This window comes from Mesoplodon mirus, assembly GCF_964341445.2.
Source record: "Mesoplodon mirus genome assembly, chromosome: 19".
NCBI lineage: Eukaryota > Metazoa > Chordata > Mammalia > Artiodactyla > Ziphiidae > Mesoplodon > Mesoplodon mirus.
Genome location: NC_138995.1, coordinates 39,220,654 through 39,243,654, shown reverse-complemented (window position 1 = coordinate 39,243,654; position 23,001 = coordinate 39,220,654). Strand labels below are relative to the sequence as shown.

At 44.9% G+C, this 23,001-nt stretch overlaps 1 pseudogene across 1 annotated transcript in view; it reads left to right on the top strand.

Annotated features, from left to right (window-relative positions):
* LOC309794491 (zinc finger protein 541-like) overlaps nt 1-23,001 on the top strand; it is a 150,648-nt pseudogene that overhangs the window by 30,232 nt on the left and 97,415 nt on the right. The window contains exons 5-7 of the transcript in view: nt 4,927-4,985; nt 5,193-5,352; nt 6,559-6,883. The product of the transcript in view is annotated as a zinc finger protein 541-like (transcript). The remainder of the gene's footprint in view (nt 1-4,926; nt 4,986-5,192; nt 5,353-6,558; nt 6,884-23,001) is intronic.

Here is a 23,001-nt window from a genome sequence, read left to right as displayed (position 1 = left end):
TGCATACAGGTCTTTTGTCTCCTTAGGTAGGTTTATTCCTAGATATTTTATTCTTTTTGTTGCGATGGTAAATGGGAGTGTTTCCTTGATTTCACTTTCAGATTTTTCATCATTAGTATATAGGAATGCCAGAGATTTCTGTGCATTAATTTTGTATCCTGCAACTTTACCAACTTCATTGATGAGCTCTAGTAGTTTTCTGGTAGCATCTTTAGGATTCTCTATGTATAGTATCATGTCATCTGCAAACAGTGACAGCTTTACTTCTTCTTTTCCGATTTGGATTCCTTTTATTTCCTTTTCTTCTCTGATTGCTGTGGCTAAACCTTCCAAAACTATGTTGACTAAGAGTGGTGAGAGTGGGCAAGCTTGTCTTGTTCCTGATCTTAGTGGAAATGGTTTCAGTTTTTCACCATTGAGGACGATGCTGGCTGTGGGTTTGTCATATATGGCCTTTATTATGTTGAGGAAAGTTCCCTCTATGCCTACTTTCTGCAGGGTTTTTATCCTAAATGGGTGTTGAATTTTGTCGAAAGCTTTCTCTGCATCTATTGAGATGATCGTATGGTTTTTCTCCTTCAATTTGTTAATATGGTGTATCACGTTGATTGATTTGCGTATATTGAAGAATCCTTGCATTCCTGGAATAAACCCCACTTGATCATGGTGTATGATCCTTTTAATGTGCTGTTGGATTCTGTTTGCTAGTATTTTGTTGAGGATTTTTGCATCTATGTTCATCAGTGATATTGGCCTGTAGTTTTCTTTCTTTGTGACATCCTTGTCTGGTTTTGGTATCAAGGTGATGGTGGCCTCGTAGAATGAGTTTGAGAGTGTTCCTCCCTCTGCTCTATTTTGGAAGAGTTTGAGAAGGATAGGTGTTAGCTCTTCTCTAAATGCTTGATAGAATTCGCCTGTGAAGCCATCTGGTCCTGGGCTTTTTTGTTTGTTGGAAGATTTTTTATCACAGTTTCAATTTCAGTGCTTGTGATTGGTCTGTTCATATTTTCTATTTCTTCCTGATTCAGTCTTGGCAGGTTGTGCATTTCTAAGAGTTTGTCCATTTCTTCCAGGTTGTCCATTTTATTGGCATAGAGTTGCTTATAGTCATCTCTCATGATCTTTTGTATTTCTGCAGTGTCAGTTGTTACTTCTCCTTTTTCATTTCTAATTCTATTGATTTGAGTCTTCTCCCTTTTTTTCTTGATGAGTCTGGCTAATGGTTTATCAATTTGGTTTACCTTCTCAAAGAACCAGCTTTTAGTTTTATTGATCTTTGCTATCGTTTCCTTCATTTCTTTTTCAGTTATTTCTGATCTGATTTCTATGATTTCTCTCCTTCTGCTAACTTTGGGATGTTTTTGTTCTTCTTTCTCTAATTGCTTTAGGTGCAAGGTTAGGTTGTTTATTCGAGATGTTTCCTGTTTCTTAAGGTGGGATTGTATTGCTATAAACTTCCCTCTTAGAACTGCTTTTGCTGCATCCCATAGGTTTTGGGTCGTCGTGTCTCCATTGTCATTTGTTTCTAGGTATTTTTAAATTTCCTCTTTGATTTCTTCAGTGATCACTTCGTTATTAAGTAGTGTATTGTTTAGCCTCCATGTGTTTGTATTTTTTACAGCTCTTTTCCTGTGATTGACATCTAGTCTCATAGCATTGTGGTCGGAAAAGATACTTGATACAATTTCAATTTTCTTAAATGTACCAAGGCTTGATTTGTGACCCAAGATATGATCTATCCTGGAGAATGTTCCATGAGCACTTGAGGAAAATGTGTATTCTGTTGTTTTTGGATGGAATGTGCTATAAATATCAATTAAGTCCATCTTGTTTAATGTATCATTTAAAGCTTGTGTTTCCTTATTTATTTTCATTTTGGATGATCTGTCCATTGGTGAAAGTGGGGTGTTAAAGTCCCCTACTATGAGTGTGTTACTGTCGATGTCTCCTTTTATGGCTGTTAGTATTTGCCTTATGTATTGAGGTGCTCCTATGTTGGGTGCATAAATATTTACAATTGTTATATCTTCTTCTTGGATCGATCCCTTGATCATTATGTAGTGTCCTTCTTTGTCTCTTGTAGTAGTCTTTATTTTAAAGTCTATTTTGTCTGATATGAGAATTGCTACTCCAGCTTTCCTTTGGTTTCCATTTGCATGGAATATCTTTTTCCATCCCCTTACTTTCAGTCTGTATGTGTCTCTAGGTCTGAAGTGGGTCTCTTGTAGACAGCATATATATGGGTCTTGTTTTTGTATCCATTCAGCCAATCTGTGTCTTTTGGTGGGAGCATTTAGTCCATTTACATTTAAGGTAATTATCGATATGTATGTTCCTATTCCCATTTTCTTAATTGTTTTGGGTTCGTTATTGTAGGTCTTTTCCTTCTGTTGTGTTTCTTGCCTAGAGAAGTTCCTTTAGCATTTGTTGTAAAGCTGGTTTGGTGGTGCTGAACTCTCTCAGCTTTTGCTTGTCTGTAACCGTTTTAATTTCTCCATCCAATCTGAATGAGATCCTTGCTGGGTAGGGTAATCTTGGTTGCAGGTTTTTCTCCTTCATCACTTTAATTATGTCCTGCCACTCCGTTCTGGCTTGTAGAGTTTCTGCTGAGAGATCAGCTGTTATCCTGATGGGGATTCCCTTGTGTGTTATTTGTTGTTTTTGCCTTGCTGCTTTTCATATGATTTCTTTGTGTTTAATTTTTGACAGTTTGATTAATATGTGTCTTGGCGTATTTCTCCTTGGATTTATTCTGTATGGGACTCTCTGTGCCTCCTGGACTTGATTAACTATTTCCTTTCCCGTATTAGGGAAGTTTTCAACTAGAATCTCTTCAAATATTTTCTCAGTCCCTTTCTTTTTCTCTTCTTCTTCTGGAACCCCTATAATTCGAATGTTGGTGCGTTTAATGTTGTCCCAGAGGTCTCTGAGACTGTCCTCTGTTCTTTTCATTCTTTTTTCTGTATTTTGCTCTGCAGCAGTTATTTCTACTATTTTATCTTCCACCTCACTTATCCGTTCTTCTGCCTCAGTTATTCTGCTATTGATCCCATCTAGAGTATTTTTCATTTCACTTATTGTGTTTTTAATCGATGCTTGATTCATCTTTAGTTCTTCTAGGTCCTTGTTAACTGTTTCTTGCATTTTGTCTATTCTATTTCCAAGATTTTGGATCTTGGAAATAGAATCTTGGATCATCTTTACCATCATTATTGTGAATTCTTTTTCAGGTAGACTGCCTATTACCTCTTCATTTGTTAGGTCTGGTGGGTTTTTATGTTGCTCCTTCTCCTGCTGTGTGTTTTTCTGTCTTCTCATTTTGCTTATGTTACTGTGTTTGGGGTCTCCTTTTTGCAGGCTGCAGGTTTGTAGTTCCCGTTGTTTTTGGTGTCTGTCCCCAGTGGCTAAGGTTGGTTTAATGGGTTGTGTAGGCTTCCTGGTGGAGGGGACTAGTGCCTGTGTTCTGGTGGATGAGGCTGGATCTTGTCTTTCTGGTGGGCAGGTCCAGGTCTGGTGGTGTGTTTTGGGGTGTCTGCGGACTTTTTATGATTTTAGGCCACCTCTCTGCTAATGGGTGGCGTTGTGTTCCTGTCTTGCTAGTTGTTTGGCATAGGGTGTCCAGCACTGTAGCTTGCTGGTCGTTGAGTGAAGCTGGGTGCTGGTGTTGAGATGGAGAGAGATCTCTGGAAGATTTTCGCCGTTTGATATTATGTGGAGCTGGGAGGTCTCTTGTGGACCAGTGTCCTGAAGTTGGCTCTCCCACCTCAGAGGCACAGCAGTGACTCCTGGCTCCTCAATCTGGGATGATTTGTTGTCTATTCATGTATTCCACAGATGCAGGGTACATCAAGTTGATTGTGGAGCTTTAATCTGCTGCTTCTGAGGCTGCTGGGAGAGGTTTCCCTTTCTCTTCTTTGTTCTCACAGCTCCTGGGTCTCAGCTTTGGATTTGGCCCCGCCTCTGCGTGTAGGTCGCCGGAGGGCGTCTGTTCTTCGCTCAGACAGGACAGGGTTAAAGGAGCAGCCTCCTCGGGGACTGTGGCTCACTCAGGCCGGGCGGGAGGGAGGGGCACGGAGTGCGGGGCGAGCCTGCAGCGGCAGAGGCCGGCGTGACGTTGCACCAGCCCGAGGCGCGCCGTGCGTTCTCCCAGGGAAGCCGCCCCTGGATCCCGGGACCCCGGTAGTGGCGGGCTGCACAGGCTCCCGGAAGGGCGGTGTGGACAGTGACCTGCGCTCGCACACAGGCCTCTTGGCGGCGGCAGCAGCGGCCCCAGCGTCCCACGCCCGTCACTGGGCTCCGCGCTTTCAGCCGTCTGTGGAGCTCCTTTAAGCAGCGCTCTTAATCCCCTCTCCTCGCGCACCAGGAAACCAAGAGGGAAGAAAAAGTCTCTTGCCTCTTCGGCAGCTCCAGAGTTTTCCCGGACTCCCTCTCGGCTAGCTGTGGCACATTAGCCCCCTTCAGGCTGAGTTCTCGCCGCCAGCCCCAGTCCTCTCCCTGCGCTCTGCCCGAAGCCCGAGCCTCAGCTTCCAGCGCCGCCCGCCCCAGCGGGCGAGCAGACAAGCCTCTCGGGCTGGAGAGTGCCGCTCGGCACCGATCCTCTGTGCGGGAATCTCTCCGCTTTGCCCTACCCAGGTATGTGGGGAGTTTCTTGCCTTTTGGGAGGTCTGGGATCTTCTGCCAGCGTTCAGTAGGTGTTCTGTAGGAGTTGTTCCACGTGTAGCTGTATTTCTGGTGTATCCGTCAGAAGTTGTAAGTTTTGATGAAGTCCAACATGTCTGTCTTTTGTTTGGTTTTGGAGTCATCCAAGAAACCACTGCTTACTCCCGGGTCACCAAGAATTATACCTGTGTTTTCTTCCAAGTCTTATAGTTTTCACTCTTGCATCTCATTTCTGATATGTTGGCTCAGATGTATTTTCGTCTTCAGGGTGGAAATATCTACCGGGTCCCCCACCCGATGAAGGAGGAGAACATGGCGTGTGGCTGGTAAGTTCCGAAGCCCCTCGGGAATCCTCTGGTGGCTTTGATGTGCTGGGCCTGGGTGAGCGAGCTCTGGATGCTTCACTCCTGAAGGGGTGAGCACCAGGCCACGGGGAATCGGGGGCATCATCTCCATTTCTTTAGGGTTCGTCCAAAGCTGTCAGAGGATCAGTGTTTGGGGACAGAGTCCCATTCTCCCTTTCTTCCCCACAGTAACCAGCACAATGGTGGTCCCACAGACTGGGCAGAGCCAAGGAGCACTTACGTCTGCAAGAATTGCAGCCAGATGTTATATACAGAGAGAGGGCTGAGCAGCCACGTGTGTTTTCACAGCGACCAGTGGCCGTCACCTCGAGGGAAGCAGGAGCCGCAGGTGAAGGGGCTCGAAGCTGCCATTCATCTCAGGATGGAGCCGTCCTCCTGCGGGGAGCCTGGCTGGGGGCCGGGAGTCAGGGCTGTGCTGCTCTGGAGAGGCCCCTTTCTCCCTACGTACTGTGTCTCTTAAAGGGCTGGCTCTTCTCTGTGTGTAGGTGTGTGGCATGGAGTTTTGCAAGCCACAAAGACAGGTGCTGAGGCCGGAGGGGGACAGGCAGAGTTCCCCGAGAGCCAGGAAGTCCTTGGACAACATGACCGCCGCCCCTTTGGTGGTCCCTGTGTCAGTGCCTGTGGCTCCAGCGAACCATCCCCCGGGGAGCAAGGTGGGTGCACTTCCTTCCAGCTGCTTTCCAGCTGCCAGTGGGAGCTGTGAGAAAAGCCCCCAAATCCTGACTCCATAAGAGCTTGATTTGCGTGTTCATTCATCCATTCAACCTCCAGTGAACTTCTTTTGTGTCTGGGCAGGGCTGGGGACACTGCAGCGACCACAACAGGCCTGCCCCCGTCTCCTGGGGCTCCCAGCCCAGCGGAGTAGATAGACCCATCCCCGGACACTGACGACCCAGAACGGGCTGGGCTGGGAGAGGGAGCTGTAGGAGCCCCGAGGGCACCAGAGACCCTGCCTGAGGAAGGGGGTGTTGCAGCTGAGAGCTGGAGGGTGAGGAGGGGTAAGATGGGCAGAGAGGAGGGGAGATTGCGTGGAGGTAAGAGCGAGTGTAGCAAGGTCAAGCCGTCGTCTCTTCAGCCTGTGCTGGAAGACCCCACCTGGAGACGTTCATGCTGGACTCGGGTACGGGGTGCATGGAGCCCACTGTTTGTCTCCCAGGAGCTGCTGTCATTTTGAGGGCAACAGGTTTTCCTTTTGTCATGCTGTTGCATCCGTCTGGCCCCCACTCTTTAAGTGCCAGTCACTTTAACAACGGACATGAGTTTCCAAAATGGTCTGAGTGAGGGCCTCTCCTTGCGGGGTGTGGGTGCCTGAGAAGGCCCCAGCCTCAAACATCGCCCGGCTTAGGGTCTGGAGTCTGGCTCAGGCGTGGTGGCCCTGCCCGGCTTCCTGTGCTGAGGACTCTTTGCACGGCCATGCTGGGTGTGCGTCTGGCTGGTCAGTACCCTTTCCCACTCTCAGGCCATCTTGAGGACTGAGCTGTGGGGCTGGTGGCCTCAGGTGACCCCTATGGTTCTGAAGTCTCTTCTTCTCCAGGGACAGGAGAAGGACGGGGAAGAGAGAGACAGCAAGGAGAGCAGCCAACACAGGAAGCGGAAGAAGCTCCCACGGCCCAAGGCACTGCTCATCCCTCCTCCGCCCTCCATGTCTGGGGAGCCGGGCCCGGGAGGATGCCGCCAGAGCTGCCTGTGCTCGCCCGTGTTCCTGGTGGACCGTCTCCTGAAGGGACTGTCCCAGTGCCCTGCCTACACGCCGCCCCCGATGCTCAGCCCCATCCGGGAGGGCTCTGGGCTGTATTTCAACACTCTGTGTTCCACATCTGCCCGGGCCCGTCCCGACAGGCTCATCAGCGCCATGCTTGGTGAGTGAGCTTGATCACCCCATGATAGGCCTGTGGGGGGCCAGACCCCCGCCCCCTGTAGAATTCGGTCCAGCCATTCCCTCTGGCCTACGCTTGGGTCTGGTCTGGGGGTCCTGTTGCTGTTCAGAACTATCCCAGGACCATCTGGGACCAGCAGCCTTCTAGGTGCTTATAACTTTGTAGCCAGAAAGAAAATAGACGCAATTTAGCCTAACCACCATTCTGCCTGCCCTTTCGAGTAATTGTTTAAACAGCTTTATTGAGGTATAATTCACATGCCATATGAATCACCCATTTAAAGTGTACAGTGATTTTTTAGTGTATTCTTAGGATTGTACACCCATCCCACAATCTAATTCTAGAGCATTTTCATCACCCCAGAAGATTATATCCACGAGCGGTGACACACAGGCCCTGTAGCCCCCAGCTCCTCTGCCCTGGGCAACCACCAGTCTACCAACCTACTTTTTCTATGGGTCTCCCTATTCTGGACATTTCATATACTTGGGATCATACAATATGTGACATTCTGTGTCTAGTTTGTTCACTTAGAATAATGTTGTCAAGGTTCATCCATGTTGTACTATGCCTCAGTGCTTCATTTCTTTTTATGGGTGAATGATATTCCATTCTGTGGAGAGACAACATTTTATTTATCCATTCATCAGTTGAGGGGCATTTGGGTTGTTTTCGTCCTTTGGCTATTGCAAATAGTGCTGTTAAGAACATTTATGTATAAGTTGTTTTTGGACATAAGTCCTCATTTCTCTTGGGTATACAGCTCAGAGTGGAATTGCTGGGTCAAAGGGTAACTATGTCTAACCGTTTAAGGAACTGCCGGACTGTTTTCCAAAATGGCCGGGTCATTTTAAATTTCCACCAGCATTGTATGAAAGTTCCAGTTTCTCCACATCCTTGCTAAACACTTCTTATCTGTCTTTTTCATTATAACCATCCTAGTGGGTGTAAAGTGGTAGCTCGTTGTGGGGTGTTTGTTTATTTGTTTGTTTGTTTGTTTTGCGGTACGTGGGCCTCTCAGTGTTTGTGGCCTCGCCCGTTGTGGAGCACAGGCTCCGGATGCGCAGGCTCAGCGACCATGGCTCTCGGGCCCAGCCGCACCGCAGCAAGCGGGATCCTCCCGGACCGGGGCACGAACCTGCGTCCCCTGCATCGGCAGGCGGACTCTCAACCACTGCGCCACCAGGGAAGCCCCCTCATTGTGGTTTTGATTTACATTTCCCTGATGACTAACGATGTTGAGCATCTTTCCACGTGCTTATTATCCATTTGTATATCTTCTCGGGAGAAATGTCTGTTCAGATCCTTTGCCCATTTTTTAAATTGAATTCTTATCTTTTTATCATTGAGTTGTCTCAGTTCCTTATATAGTCTGGATGCAAGCCCCTTATCAGATATATGATTTGCAAATTCTCTCCAATTTTGTGGGTTGTCCTTTCATTTTATTTATGATATGGTTTGCGGTACACAAGTTTTTAATTTTGATGAAGTCCAACTTATTCTTAGGCCTGCGATCAATCTTTAGTGAACTTTTATATACTGTATGAGGTAGGAGTCCAAATTTATTCTTTTGCATGTATGTATCAGTTCTTCCAGCACTTGAAAATACCGTTCTTTTCTCATTGAATAGTCTTGGTACTTTGTTTTGTTTTGTTTTCTTTTGCGGTACACGGGCCTCTCACTGTTGTGGCCTCTCCCTTTGTGGGGCACAGGCTCCGGACGCGCAGGCTCAGTGGCCATGGCTCACGGACCCAGCTGCTCCGCGGCACGTGGGATCTTCCCAGACCGGGGCACAAACCCATGTCCCCTGCATCGCCAGGCAGACTCTCAACCACTGCGCCACCAGGGAAGCCCTGCCTTGGTACCTTTGTGGAAAATCAGTTGACCATAAATGATTTGAGATTTTTCTTCTTTTTTAATACAGGCATTTTACAGCTCTAGATTTCCTTCTGAACATTGCTTTAGCTACATTTTGTAAGTTTTAGTATGTTGTGTTTTTATATTCATTCAGCTAAAGTGTTTTGTAATTTATCATTCCACTTCTTGTTTAATACACTGAGTATTAAAGAGTGTGTTGCTTAATTTTCACATATTTGTGAATTTTCCAAATTGCTGCCTTTTATTGATTTGTAATCTAATTCTCTTGTGGTCAGAGAACATACTTTGTTTCTTTTTCAATTGAATTTATTTAATTTTTTTTTATTTGTTTGGCTGTGCTGTGTGGTTTGCAGGATCTTAGTTGCCCCACCAGGGATCGAACCCATGCCCCCTGCAGCGGAAGCGTGGAGTCCTAATGACTGGACCGCCAGGGAATTCCCTTAAATTTATTTTAAAATTTAAAATTTATTGAGGCATGTTATATGGGCTAGAATCCGGTCTGTCTTGAAGAATGTTCCATGTGAATTTGAGAAGAATGTATTCTACTGATGTTTGGTGGAATGCTGTATTTTGTCTGTTTTGTCTAGTTAGTTTCAATTTCCTTGTTGATCTTCTGCCTAGCTGCCCTATCCACTGTTGAAAGTATTGAAATCTCCAACTATTATTTTGTAATGGTTTATTTCATCCTTCAGTTCTGTCGTTTGTTGCTTGGTGTATTTTTGGGTTCTGTTTTTAGGTGTGTATATGTTTGTAATTGTCACATCTTCCTCACGGCTTGACCTTTTACCATTATGATGTGATTGTGACTTCATTTGTCATTACTACAATAATTTTATCATTATCTCTGGTAATATTTTTTTGTTTTAAAGTCTAATGTGCCTGACATCAGTATAGTCATTCCATTCTCTTTTTTGGTTGTTGTTTTCTTGGTATATATTTTTCTCTTCTTTTACTTTCAGCCTATTTGTGTCTTTGAAAATAAAGCATGTTACCTCTAGACACCATTAGTTGGATCATGTGTTTTTTTATCCAGTCTTAGAAACTCTGCCTTTTGGCTTGGTTTGTTTAATCCATTCTTGTTTACTGTTATATTGATATGGTTGCATTTACATCTGCCATTTTGCTTTCTATTTTCTATATGTTACATGTCTTTTTCTCCCTCTGTTCCTCCTTTCCTGCTTTCTTTTGTATTGTGTAACATTTTAATTCTGTTAATTTTTCACTTTTTCTTAGTCATTTCTTAGTGGTTGCTCTAGGACTTAAAATATATGTCTTATCAGAATCTGTTAGGATGTGTAATAACTCACTAACAATGAAATATAGAAACACTGCTCCTATCTAGCTCTCTTCCTTCTAACTCTTTTGCTATTATATGTGAGAGACCCAGTAATACCTTACTGGTCATGTTTCTTGCTTTATATACTTTTATTTCGTGTAAAAACACTGAGAGAATAAAGGAAAAGAAGCATGATTTATAGAGGTTGTTATATTAACCTTCTTATTGACCATTTCTGATCTCTTCATTTATTCTTGTGGATTTGAGTTACTGTCTGAGGTGATATTCCTTTACTCCAATGCAGCTGTGCTCCTTGTGCAGTTACTGTCACATATATTATATTTCTATATGTTAGAGGCCCACAATACATATTGTTTTATGCAGTTATTTTTTAAGGCACTTAAGAAAAGAAAAGAAATATGTAATCATACTGATTTTTATAGTTACCCATATTTACTAGCGCTTCGCTTTTTTTTTTTTTTTTTTTGGTTTGGATTCAAGTTACCATCTGATGTCATTTGCTTTCAATCTGAAGGACTTTCTTTACTATTTATTTTTATTAGGCATGTATAATTCACATACCATACAATTCATCCCTTTAAAGTATAGAATTCAATGGTTTTTAGTATATTCACAGAGCTGTGCAACCATCACTACCATCAGTTTTCAGAAATTTTCATCATCCCCAAAAGAAGCCCTGTACTTATTAGCAGTCCCTCCTTTCCATCCTCCCCATCCCCAGCCATGGGTAACGACTAATCTACTTTGTCTCTATCGATGTGGCTATCCTGCATATTTCATATGAGTGGAATCATACAGTATGTGGTCCTTTATGAATGCCTTCTTTTAGTTAGCATGATGTTTTTACGTTTCATCCACGTTGCACTATGTATCAGTACTTTGTTCCATTTTGCGGGCTGAATAATATTTCACCTTTAATATTTCTTGTAAGAGAGGTCTGCCAGCAACAGGTATTCTCAGTTTTTATTTATCTGGGAATGTCTTTATTTTACCTTCATTTTTGCAAGATAATTTGCTGAATATAAGATACTTGGTTGACACTCTTTTACTTTCAGGAATTTGAATATATTATGCCATTGCCTTGTAACCTACATCGTTTCTGTTAAGAAGTTAGCTGTTAATTTTACTGTAGTGCCCTTGTATGTAACAAATTGTTTTTCCCTTTTTGCTTTCAAGATCTTATCTTTATTTTTGCTTTCCAGATTTTGCCTATGTTATGTCTGGATGTAGATCTCTTTGTGTTCATCTTTCTTGGAGTTTATAGAGTTTGCTGGATATACATATTGTTTTTCATCAACTTTGGGAAATTTTCAGCCATTAATACTTTAAATATTCTGTCCCTTTCTCCCCTCTTTCTGGTACTCCCACTACATATATATTGTTGCATGTAATGACATCTCACATTTCTCTGAGGCTCTCTTCACTTTCCTACATTGTTTTTCTCTCTGTTCTTCAGATTTCATAGTCTCCATTGTTCTATCTTCAGGTTTGCTGATCGTTTCTTCTGCCAGCTCAGATGTACTGTTGAGCCTTATTTTGGTTATTGTACTTTTTAAACCCCTGAATTATTTCCATTTGGTTCTTCTTTTTTTTTCTTTTTTGACTACATCACACAGCATGCAGGATCTTAGTTCCTCGACTAGGGATCAAACCCATGCCCCCTGCAGTGGAGGCACGGAGTCTTAACCACTGGACCCCCAGGGAAGTCCACATTTGTTTCTTTTTAAAAAAATAATTTCCATCTCTTGATGGCATTTTCTCTTTGATGAGAAATTTTTATTTTATCTTACTTTAATTCTTTAAGCATGGGAGCCAGGGGAAGAAGAAGCCCCCATCTCCTTGGCTGCACCTACCTGGGTAGAGCTTCCATTACAAAGAGCTGGGGGCTAGGTGGGTAAGGGAGTGGGCCATGGCTCCAGTGCCACAGACTCTCACTGTTCTTCCCAAGATTTAGTGGATGTTCTTGAATGAGTATTTCTTAAAATGCTGTATGCCTTTAGGACAACTTGCAGAGACTTTGGCTTACTGTCCTTTTTTTTTTTTTTAATGATTTTTATCAGTAAATGTGTTGTTTTGCCGAGTTCCTTACTGTACTTTTTCAGAAGTCTTATCCCCCTTCCATGCAATCTCTTTTTTATGCAGATATTTTAACAGCTTTATTGAGATATAACTAGCGTACAAGAAACTGCACATCTATAAAGTATAGTATTTTTTTTCTTTACAACAAATTTAATCAGCTATACATATACATATGTTCCCATATCCCCTCCCTTTTGCGTCTCCCTCCCACCCTCCCTATCCCACCCATCCAGGCGGTCACAAAGCACCGAGCTGATCTCCCTGTGCTATGCGGCTGCTTCCCACTAGCTATCTACCTTACGTTTGGTAGTGTATATATGTCCATGCCGCTCTTTCACTTTGTCACAGCTTACCCTTCCCCCTCCCCATATCCTCAAGTCCATTCTCTAGTAGGTCTGTGTCTTTATTCCTGTCTTACCCCTATGTTCTTCATGACATTTTTTTTTCTTAAACTCCATATATATGTGTCAGCATACAGTATTTGTCTTTCTCTTTCTGACTTACTTCACTCTGTATGACAGACTCTAGGTCCATCCACCTCATTACAAATAGCTCAATTTCATTTCTTTTTATGGCTGAGTAATATTCCATTGTATATATGTGCCACATCTTCTTTACCCATTCATCCGATGATGGACACTTAGGTTGTTTCCATCTCCGGGCTATTGTAAATAGGGCTGCTATGAACATTTTGGTACATGTCTCTTTTTGAATTATGGTTTTCTCAGGGTATATGCCCAGTAGTGGGATTGCTGGGTCGTATGGTAGTTCTATTTGTAGTTTTTTAAGGAACCTCCATACCGTTCTCCATAGCGGCTGTACCAATTCACATTCCCACCAGCAGTGCAAGAGTGTTCCCTTTTTTCCACACCCTCTCCAGCATTTATTGTTTCTAGATGTTTTGATGATGGCCATTCTGACTGGTGTGAGATGATATCTCATTGTAGTTTTGATTTGCATTTCTCTAATGAGTAAAGATGTTGAGCATCCTTTCATGTGTTTGTTGGCAGTCTGTATATCTTCTGTGGAGAAATGTCTATTTAGGTCTTCTGCCCATTTTTGGATTGGGTTGTTTGTTTTTTTGTTATTGAGCTGCATGAGCTGCTTATAAATTGTGGAGATTAATCCTTTGTCAGTTGCTTCATTTGCAAATATTTTCTCCCATTCTGAGGGTTGTCTTTTGGTCTTGTTTATGGTTTCCTTTGCTGTGCCAAAGCTTTGAAGTGTCATTAGGTCCCATGTGTTTATTTTTGTCTTTATTTCCATTTCTCTAGGAGGTGGGTCAAAAAGGATCTTGCTGTGATTTATGTCATAGAGTGTTCTGCCTATGTTTTCCTCTAAGAGTTTGATAGTGTCTGGCCTTACATTTAGGTCTTTAATCCATTCTGAGCTTATTTTTGTGTATGGTGTTAGGGAGTGATCTAATCTCATACTTTTACATGTCCCTGTCCAGTTTTCCCAGCACCACTTATTGAAGAGACTGTCCTTTCTCCACTGTACATTCCTGGCTCCCTTATCAAAGATAAGGTGACCATATGTCCGTGGGTTTATCTCTGGGCTTTCTATCCTGTCCCATTGATCTATCCTTCTGTTTTTGTGCCAGTACCATACTGTCTTGATTACTGTAGCTTTGTAGTATAGTCTGAAGTCAGGGAGCCTGAGTCCTCCAGCTCCATTTTTCGTTCTCAAGATTGCTTTGGCTATTCGGGGTCTTTTGTGTTTCCATACAAATTGTGAAATTTTTTGTTCTAGTTCTGTGAAAAATGCCAGTGGTAGTTTGATAGGGATTGCATTGAATCTGTAGATTGCTTTGGGTAGTAGAGTCATTTTCACAATGTCGATTCTTCCAATCCAAGAACATGGTACATCTCTCCATCTATTTGTATCATCTTTAATTTCTTTCATCAGTGTCTTATAATTTTCTGCATACAGGTCTTTTGTCTCCTTAGGTAGGTTTATTCCTAGATATTTTATTCTTTTTGTTGCGATGGTAAATGGGAGTGTTTCCTTGATTTCACTTTCAGATTTTTCATCATTAGTATATAGGAATGCCAGAGATTTCTGTGCATTAATTTTGTATCCTGCAACTTTACCAACTTCATTGATGAGCTCTAGTAGTTTTCTGGTAGCATCTTTAGGATTCTCTATGTATAGTATCATGTCATCTGCAAACAGTGACAGCTTTACTTCTTCTTTTCCGATTTGGATTCCTTTTATTTCCTTTTCTTCTCTGATTGCTGTGGCTAAACCTTCCAAAACTATGTTGACTAAGAGTGGTGAGAGTGGGCAAGCTTGTCTTGTTCCTGATCTTAGTGGAAATGGTTTCAGTTTTTCACCATTGAGGACGATGCTGGCTGTGGGTTTGTCATATATGGCCTTTATTATGTTGAGGAAAGTTCCCTCTATGCCTACTTTCTGCAGGGTTTTTATCCTAAATGGGTGTTGAATTTTGTCGAAAGCTTTCTCTGCACCTATTGAGATGATCGTATGGTTTTTCTCCTTCAATTTGTTAATATGGTGTATCACGTTGATTGATTTGCGTATATTGAAGAATCCTTGCATTCCTGGAATAAACCCCACTTGATCATGGTGTATGATCCTTTTAATGTGCTGTTGGATTCTGTTTGCTAGTATTTTGTTGAGGATTTTTGCATCTATGTTCATCAGTGATATTGGCCTGTAGTTTTCTTTCTTTGTGACATCCTTGTCTGGTTTTGGTATCAAGGTGATGGTGGCCTCGTAGAATGAGTTTGGGAGTGTTCCTCCCTCTGCTCTATTTTGGAAGAGTTTGAGAAGGATAGGTGTTAGCTCTTCTCTAAATGCTTGATAGAATTCGCCTGTGAAGCCATCTGGTCCTGGGCTTTTTTGTTTGTTGGAAGATTTTTTATCACAGTTTCAATTTCAGTGCTTGTGATTGGTCTGTTCATATTTTCTATTTCTTCCTGATTCAGTCTTGGCAGGTTGTGCATTTCTAAGAGTTTGTCCATTTCTTCCAGGTTGTCCATTTTATTGGCATAGAGTTGCTTATAGTCATCTCTCATGATCTTTTTTGTATTTCTGCAGTGTCAGTTGTTACTTCTCCTTTTTCATTTCTAATTCTATTGATTTGAGTCTTCTCCCTTTTTTTCTTGATGAGTCTGGCTAATGGTTTATCAATTTTGTTTACCTTCTCAAAGAACCAGCTTTTAGTTTTATTGATCTTTGCTATCGTTTCCTTCATTTCTTTTTCAGTTATTTCTGATCTGATTTCTATGATTTCTCTCCTTCTGCTAACTTTGGGATGTTTTTGTTCTTCTTTCTCTAATTGCTTTAGGTGCAAGGTTAGGTTGTTTATTCGAGATGTTTCCTGTTTCTTAAGGTGGGATTGTATTGCTATAAACTTCCCTCTTAGAACTGCTTTTGCTGCATCCCATAGGTTTTGGGTCGTCGTGTCTCCATTGTCATTTGTTTCTAGGTATTTTTAAATTTCCTCTTTGATTTCTTCAGTGATCACTTCGTTATTAAGTAGTGTATTGTTTAGCCTCCATGTGTTTGTATTTTTTACAGCTCTTTTCCTGTGATTGACATCTAGTCTCATAGCATTGTGGTCGGAAAAGATACTTGATACAATTTCAATTTTCTTAAATGTACCAAGGCTTGATTTGTGACCCAAGATATGATCTATCCTGGAGAATGTTCCATGAGCACTTGAGGAAAATGTGTATTCTGTTGTTTTTGGATGGAATGTGCTATAAATATCAATTAAGTCCATCTTGTTTAATGTATCATTTAAAGCTTGTGTTTCCTTATTTATTTTCATTTTGGATGATCTGTCCATTGGTGAAAGTGGGGTGTTAAAGTCCCCTACTATGAGTGTGTTACTGTCGATGTCTCCTTTTATGGCTGTTAGTATTTGCCTTATGTATTGAGGTGCTCCTATGTTGGGTGCATAAATATTTACAATTGTTATATCTTCTTCTTGGATCGATCCCTTGATCATTATGTAGTGTCCTTCTTTGTCTCTTGTAGTAGTCTTTATTTTAAAGTCTATTTTGTCTGATATGAGAATTGCTACTCCAGCTTTCCTTTGGTTTCCATTTGCATGGAATATCTTTTTCCATCCCCTTACTTTCAGTCTGTATGTGTCTCTAGGTCTGAAGTGGGTCTCTCGTAGACAGCATATATATGGGTCTTGTTTTTGTATCCATTCAGCCAATCTGTGTCTTTTGGTGGGAGCATTTAGTCCATTTACATTTAAGGTAATTATCGATATGTATGTTCCTATTCCCATTTTCTTAATTGTTTTGGGTTCGTTATTGTAGGTCTTTTCCTTCTGTTGTGTTTCTTGCCTAGAGAAGTTCCTTTAGCATTTGTTGTAAAGCTGGTTTGGTGGTGCTGAACTCTCTCAGCTTTTGCTTGTCTGTAACCGTTTTAATTTCTCCATCCAATCTGAATGAGATCCTTGCTGGGTAGGGTAATCTTGGTTGCAGGTTTTTCTCCTTCATCACTTTAATTATGTCCTGCCACTCCCTTCTGGCTTGTAGAGTTTCTGCTGAGAGATCAGCTGTTATCCTGATGGGGATTCCCTTGTGTGTTATTTGTTGTTTTTGCCTTGCTGCTTTTCATATGATTTCTTTGTGTTTAATTTTTGACAGTTTGATTAATATGTGTCTTGGCGTATTTCTCCTTGGATTTATTCTGTATGGGACTCTCTGTGCCTCCTGGACTTGATTAACTATTTCCTTTCCCGTATTAGGGAAGTTTTCAACTAGAATCTCTTCAAATATTTTCTCAGTCCCTTTCTTTTTCTCTTCTTCTTCTGGAACCCCTATAATTCGAATGTTGGTGCGTTTAATGTTGTCCCAGAGGTCTCTGAGACTGTCCTCTGTTCTTTTCATTCTTTTTTCTGTATTTTGCTCTGCAGCAGTTATTTCCACTATTTTATCTTCCACCTCACTTATCCGTTCTTCTGCCTCAGTTATTCTGCTATTGATCCCATCTAGAGTATTTTTCATTTCACTTATTGTGTTTTTAATCGATGCTTGATTCATCTTTAGTTCTTCTAGGTCCTTGTTAACTGTTTCTTGCATTTTGTCTATTCTATTTCCAAGATTTTGGATCTTGGAAATAGAATCTTGGATCATCTTTACCATCATTATTGTGAATTCTTTTTCAGGTAGACTGCCTATTACCTCTTCATTTGTTAGGTCTGGTGGGTTTTTATGTTGCTCCTTCTCCTGCTGTGTGTTTTTCTGTCTTCTCATTTTGCTTATGTTACTGTGTTTGGGGTCTCCTTTTTGCAGGCTGCAGGTTTGTAGTTCCCGTTGTTTTTGGTGTCTGTCCCCAGTGGCTAAGGTTGGTTTAATGGGTTGTGTAGGCTTCCTGGTGGAGGGGACTAGTGCCTGTGTTCTGGTGGATGAGGCTGGATCTTGTCTTTCTGGTGGGCAGGTCCAGGTCTGGTGGTGTGTTTTGGGGTGTCTGCGGACTTTTTATGATTTTAGGCCACCTCTCTGCTAATGGGTGGCGTTGTGTCCCTGTCTTGCTAGTTGTTTGGCATAGGGTGTCCAGCACTGTAGCTTGCTGGTCGTTGAGTGAAGCTGGGTGCTGGTGTTGAGATGGAGAGAGATCTCTGGAAGATTTTCGCCGTTTGATATTATGTGGAGCTGGGAGGTCTCTTGTGGACCAGTGTCCTGAAGTTGGCTCTCCCACCTCAGAGGCACAGCAGTGACTCCTGGCTCCTCAATCTGGGATGATTTGTTGTCTATTCATGTATTCCACAGATGCAGGGTACATCAAGTTGATTGTGGAGCTTTAATCTGCTGCTTCTGAGGCTGCTGGGAGAGGTTTCCCTTTCTCTTCTTTGTTCTCACAGCTCCTGGGTCTCAGCTTTGGATTTGGCCCCGCCTCTGCGTGTAGGTCGCCGGAGGGCGTCTGTTCTTCGCTCAGACAGGACAGGGTTAAAGGAGCAGCCTCCTCGGGGACTGTGGCTCACTCAGGCCGGGCGGGAGGGAGGGGCACGGAGTGCGGGGCGAGCCTGCAGCGGCAGAGGCCGGCGTGACGTTGCACCAGCCCGAGGCGCGCCGTGCGTTCTCCCAGGGAAGCCGCCCCTGGATCCCGGGACCCCGGTAGTGGCGGGCTGCACAGGCTCCCGGAAGGGCGGTGTGGACAGTGACCTGCGCTCGCACACAGGCCTCTTGGCGGCGGCAGCAGCGGCCCCAGCGTCCCACGCCCGTCACTGGGCTCCGCGCTTTCAGCCGTCTGTGGAGCTCCTTTAAGCAGCGCTCTTAATCCCCTCCCCTCGCGCACCAGGAAACCAAGAGGGAAGAAAAAGTCTCTTGCCTCTTCGGCAGCTCCAGAGTTTTCCCGGACTCCCTCTCGGCTAGCTGTGGCACATTAGCCCCCTTCAGGCTGAGTTCTCGCCGCCAGCCCCAGTCCTCTCCCTGCGCTCTGCCCGAAGCCCGAGCCTCAGCTTCCAGCGCCGCCCGCCCCAGCGGGCGAGCAGACAAGCCTCTCGGGCTGGAGAGTGCCGCTCGGCACCGATCCTCTGTGCGGGAATCTCTCCGCTTTGCCCTACCCAGGTATGTGGGGAGTTTCTTGCCTTTTGGGAGGTCTGGGATCTTCTGCCAGCGTTCAGTAGGTGTTCTGTAGGAGTTGTTCCACGTGTAGCTGTATTTCTGGTGTATCCGTCAGAAGTTGTAAGTTTTGATGAAGTCCAACATGTCTGTCTTTTGTTTGGTTTTGGAGTCATCCAAGAAACCACTGCTTACTCCCGGGTCACCAAGAATTATACCTGTGTTTTCTTCCAAGTCTTATAGTTTTCACTCTTGCATCTCATTTCTGATATGTTGGCTCAGATGTATTTTCGTCTTCAGGGTGGAAATATCTACCGGGTCCCCCACCCGATGAAGGAGGAGAACATGGCGTGTGGCTGGTAAGTTCCGAAGCCCCTCGGGAATCCTCTGGTGGCTTTGATGTGCTGGGCCTGGGTGAGCGAGCTCTGGATGCTTCACTCCTGAAGGGGTGAGCACCAGGCCACGGGGAATCGGGGGCATCATCTCCATTTCTTTAGGGCTCGTCCAAAGCTGTCAGAGGATCAGTGTTTGGGGACAGAGTCCCATTCTCCCTTTCTTCCCCACAGTAACCAGCACAATGGTGGTCCCACAGACTGGGCAGAGCCAAGGAGCACTTACGTCTGCAAGAATTGCAGCCAGATGTTATATACAGAGAGAGGGCTGAGCAGCCACGTGTGTTTTCACAGCGACCAGTGGCCGTCACCTCGAGGGAAGCAGGAGCCGCAGGTGAAGGGGCTCGAAGCTGCCATTCATCTCAGGATGGAGCCGTCCTCCTGCGGGGAGCCTGGCTGGGGGCCGGGAGTCAGGGCTGTGCTGCTCTGGAGAGGCCCCTTTCTCCCTACGTACTGTGTCTCTTAAAGGGCTGGCTCTTCTCTGTGTGTAGGTGTGTGGCATGGAGTTTTGCAAGCCACAAAGACAGGTGCTGAGGCCGGAGGGGGACAGGCAGAGTTCCCCGAGAGCCAGGAAGTCCTTGGACAACATGACCGCCGCCCCTTTGGTGGTCCCTGTGTCAGTGCCTGTGGCTCCAGCGAACCATCCCCCGGGGAGCAAGGTGGGTGCACTTCCTTCCAGCTGCTTTCCAGCTGCCAGTGGGAGCTGTGAGAAAAGCCCCCAAATCCTGACTCCATAAGAGCTTGATTTGCGTGTTCATTCATCCATTCAACCTCCAGTGAACTTCTTTTGTGTCTGGGCAGGGCTGGGGACACTGCAGCGACCACAACAGGCCTGCCCCCGTCTCCTGGGGCTCCCAGCCCAGCGGAGTAGATAGACCCATCCCCGGACACTGACGACCCAGAACGGGCTGGGCTGGGAGAGGGAGCTGTAGGAGCCCCGAGGGCACCAGAGACCCTGCCTGAGGAAGGGGGTGTTGCAGCTGAGAGCTGGAGGGTGAGGAGGGGTAAGATGGGCAGAGAGGAGGGGAGATTGCGTGGAGGTAAGAGCGAGTGTAGCAAGGTCAAGCCGTCGTCTCTTCAGCCTGTGCTGGAAGACCCCACCTGGAGACGTTCATGCTGGACTCGGGTACGGGGTGCATGGAGCCCACTGTTTGTCTCCCAGGAGCTGCTGTCATTTTGAGGGCAACAGGTTTTCCTTTTGTCATGCTGTTGCATCCGTCTGGCCCCCACTCTTTAAGTGCCAGTCACTTTAACAACGGACATGAGTTTCCAAAATGGTCTGAGTGAGGGCCTCTCCTTGCGGGGTGTGGGTGCCTGAGAAGGCCCCAGCCTCAAACATCGCCCGGCTTAGGGTCTGGAGTCTGGCTCAGGCGTGGTGGCCCTGCCCGGCTTCCTGTGCTGAGGACTCTTTGCACGGCCATGCTGGGTGTGCGTCTGGCTGGTCAGTACCCTTTCCCACTCTCAGGCCATCTTGAGGACTGAGCTGTGGGGCCGGTGGCCTCAGGTGACCCCTATGGTTCTGAAGTCTCTTCTTCTCCAGGGACAGGAGAAGGACGGGGAAGAGAGAGACAGCAAGGAGAGCAGCCAACACAGGAAGCGGAAGAAGCTCCCACGGCCCAAGGCACTGCTCATCCCTCCTCCGCCCTCCATGTCTGGGGAGCCGGGCCCGGGAGGATGCCGCCAGAGCTGCCTGTGCTCGCCCGTGTTCCTGGTGGACCGTCTCCTGAAGGGACTGTCCCAGTGCCCTGCCTACACGCCGCCCCCGATGCTCAGCCCCATCCGGGAGGGCTCTGGGCTGTATTTCAACACTCTGTGTTCCACATCTGCCCGGGCCCGTCCCGACAGGCTCATCAGCGCCATGCTTGGTGAGTGAGCTTGATCACCCCATGATAGGCCTGTGGGGGGCCAGACCCCCGCCCCCTGTAGAATTCGGTCCAGCCATTCCCTCTGGCCTACGCTTGGGTCTGGTCTGGGGGTCCTGTTGCTGTTCAGAACTATCCCAGGACCATCTGGGACCAGCAGCCTTCTAGGTGCTTATAACTTTGTAGCCAGAAAGAAAATAGACGCAATTTAGCCTAACCACCATTCTGCCTGCCCTTTCGAGTAATTGTTTAAACAGCTTTATTGAGGTATAATTCACATGCCATATGAATCACCCATTTAAAGTGTACAGTGATATTTTAGTGTATTCTTAGGATTGTACACCCATCCCACAATCTAATTCTAGAGCATTTTCATCACCCCAGAAGATTATATCCACGAGCGGTGACACACAGGCCCTGTAGCCCCCAGCTCCTCTGCCCTGGGCAACCACCAGTCTACCAACCTACTTTTTCTATGGGTCTCCCTATTCTGGACATTTCATATACTTGGGATCATACAATATGTGACATTCTGTGTCTAGTTTGTTCACTTAGAATAATGTTGTCAAGGTTCATCCATGTTGTACTATGCCTCAGTGCTTCATTTCTTTTTATGGGTGAATGATATTCCATTCTGTGGAGAGACAACATTTTATTTATCCATTCATCAGTTGAGGGGCATTTGGGTTGTTTTCGTCCTTTGGCTATTGCAAATAGTGCTGTTAAGAACATTTATGTATAAGTTGTTTTTGGACATAAGTCCTCATTTCTCTTGGGTATACAGCTCAGAGTGGAATTGCTGGGTCAAAGGGTAACTATGTCTAACCGTTTAAGGAACTGCCGGACTGTTTTCCAAAATGGCCGGGTCATTTTAAATTTCCACCAGCATTGTATGAAAGTTCCAGTTTCTCCACATCCTTGCTAAACACTTCTTATCTGTCTTTTTCATTATAACCATCCTAGTGGGTGTAAAGTGGTAGCTCGTTGTGGGGTGTTTGTTTATTTGTTTGTTTGTTTGTTTTGCGGTACGTGGGCCTCTCAGTGTTTGTGGCCTCGCCCGTTGTGGAGCACAGGCTCCGGATGCGCAGGCTCAGCGACCATGGCTCTCGGGCCCAGCCGCACCGCAGCAAGCGGGATCCTCCCGGACCGGGGCACGAACCTGCGTCCCCTGCATCGGCAGGCGGACTCTCAACCACTGCGCCACCAGGGAAGCCCCCTCATTGTGGTTTTGATTTACATTTCCCTGATGACTAACGATGTTGAGCATCTTTCCACGTGCTTATTATCCATTTGTATATCTTCTCGGGAGAAATGTCTGTTCAGATCCTTTGCCCATTTTTTAAATTGAATTCTTATCTTTTTATCATTGAGTTGTCTCAGTTCCTTATATAGTCTGGATGCAAGCCCCTTATCAGATATATGATTTGCAAATTCTCTCCAATTTTGTGGGTTGTCCTTTCATTTTATTTATGATATGGTTTGCGGTACACAAGTTTTTAATTTTGATGAAGTCCAACTTATTCTTAGGCCTGCGATCAATCTTTAGTGAACTTTTATATACTGTATGAGGTAGGAGTCCAAATTTATTCTTTTGCATGTATGTATCAGTTCTTCCAGCACTTGAAAATACCGTTCTTTTCTCATTGAATAGTCTTGGTACTTTGTTTTGTTTTGTTTTCTTTTGCGGTACACGGGCCTCTCACTGTTGTGGCCTCTCCCTTTGTGGGGCACAGGCTCCGGACGCGCAGGCTCAGTGGCCATGGCTCACGGACCCAGCTGCTCCGCGGCACGTGGGATCTTCCCAGACCGGGGCACAAACCCATGTCCCCTGCATCGCCAGGCAGACTCTCAACCACTGCGCCACCAGGGAAGCCCTGCCTTGGTACCTTTGTGGAAAATCAGTTGACCATAAATGATTTGAGATTTTTCTTCTTTTTTAATACAGGCATTTTACAGCTCTAGATTTCCTTCTGAACATTGCTTTAGCTACATTTTGTAAGTTTTAGTATGTTGTGTTTTTATATTCATTCAGCTAAAGTGT